Here is a 2,071-nt window from a genome sequence, read left to right on the forward strand (position 1 = left end):
GCGTGCAGTCGTGCGGAAGGGTTACATACTCACACGGAGGCGTAAGGCGCCGCCGTGGTGAGAGACGGTAGGCAAGCCCGCCCGCACGCCTGCATGCGGTACGGTATAAGCAAAATAAAGTAAGGGGTCTGAGGATCACCCTGTATACTAATTCAAATGCATCGAGTATTTATACTTATATCGCGTAATATCGCAATACCGAACGACACGTGTCAAAGGACGATCTCGATATCGTGAGCATATATTGACCCGCTTCGTTTACCAAGATGATAGTACCTTATCGATATCGGCGAGCGTATATCGCACCGTGCGCGGGACCTCAGATGAATTACCCGATTGATTGGCGCGTGGAGTGGACCCCGCCGTGCCCAGGACGAGCCCAGGACGAGCCCAGGACGAACGCAGGACGAGCGCAGGACGAGTGCAGGACGAGCCCAGGACGAGCCCAGGACGAACCCAGGACGAACCCAGGACCAGCCCAGGACGAGCCCAGGACCAGCCTAGGACCAGCCCAGGACCAGCCCAGGACGAGCGCAGGACGAGCGCAGGACGAGCGCAGGACGAGCGCAGGACGAGCGCAGGACGAGCCCAGGGCACCACGCCCCGCCGGGGGACTCGCAATAACTGCGCGAGTGAATAAATCACCGGCGGGAAATAGCCATGAATCACCTTTGCGAATGTTGTGAGGCGCGCGATCGCCGACGACGCGAACCTCATCGACACGTGGGGCGACCCGCGCGCGTCGTCGTCGTCGCCCGGGTTTGGGCCAGGAGGACAGCGCGGGGACGGAGTGACCCTTTCCTCGCACCCCTCTCATTTCGCCGGTAACCAGACACGCGCTCAAATCCTCGTGGAAACGACTCGTTGCAGATTCGAATCCGGCTCGGGTCCAGGCCTCGGACCGGGGAGAGGAGCGGCGGAGCAGGGGCGCGGCCGACGGTCGTGAAACAAGAATAAGATGCATCACTTTTATTGGCCGTCACACGTCAGTCGATCATGATCAGAGGACATACGTGAGCGGGGTGTCCGAGTGGCGACCACGGCACGGCCGCAACATGTGCCGGGGCGTCACAGTGTCACACTCCGTCACTCGACGACGGCGTCGGCGGTGGCGGAGGCGGGCGGGGGGTCCGCGGGTGCAGCGGGGAACGCGTTATCTTGCAGAGGGGAGGGGGTGGAGGGGGAGGTGAAAGAATGCAGTAAACGCTGTTGTACGCGCTTTGCCGTGCACGCGGCGCGCGTTGCCTGTTGCCTCGCTTTGGCGACATGTGGTATTCAGCCGGCACGTAGTTCGTAGTACATAGGCGCGCGCGTATCAAGGGCGAGGCGAGGCTCTCGACGCAGCGGCGGCGGCGGCCACAGCCGCGCGCCCGCCCGACAAGTTCGACCGACATTTCGTCTTCCTCGTCGTTGGCGTCCGCGTCCACGCGGCGACGACTCCTACGCAATAAGCAATGGCGCAAGTGAAGCGAGTCGTATGCCACTACCCTCCCCCCGAAGTGCGCCGCAGCATCCATGATACGATACGCCCCTAGCCCAAAGAGGTTGTATAGCTCTTCGCCTTAGCCGCGGAGCAGGCGCGCCGGAGGGAAGGGGTGGCGGCGGGTGGAGGGGAAGAGGGGTGGGGAGGCATTGCCTGGCATTGCCGGGGCAGCAGTGGGCAGCAGCAGTGGCGTTGGCGCGCCGACGAAAAGTAACAGGAACCTTTGAGGAAGGCACGGCCAAGGCAGCGGCGGCGGCGGCTTCGATGAGTTCCGAGAACACCCCTCCAAGCAGTTTATACTAAAAACGTGCGTGTTACCGCTCACATGATTTCTCTGTGGGGCTGAAACGGAAAGAGATTGGACACAACAACAACAACAAAACAATGAGGGGGCACACTTACATCACACACACACACACACACCACTTTGATTCCGATTTGCGCCCGTCTCGCCCGCCTCAAGAGGCCACGGGTAAACCAAGTCAACACGCGCCGAGGTCTGTTTGATTAAGTGCATTCCTCGCATTCACGTTATTCGGGAGATAACGGCCGACTGATACCGCGCTAAGGGCCGTCTCTCATGACCGC

The sequence above is a fragment of the Frankliniella occidentalis genome, unplaced genomic scaffold (genome assembly GCF_000697945.3).
Source record: "Frankliniella occidentalis isolate FOCC.00 unplaced genomic scaffold, Focc_3.1 Scaffold20, whole genome shotgun sequence".
NCBI classification, from domain to species: Eukaryota; Metazoa; Arthropoda; class Insecta; order Thysanoptera; family Thripidae; genus Frankliniella; species Frankliniella occidentalis.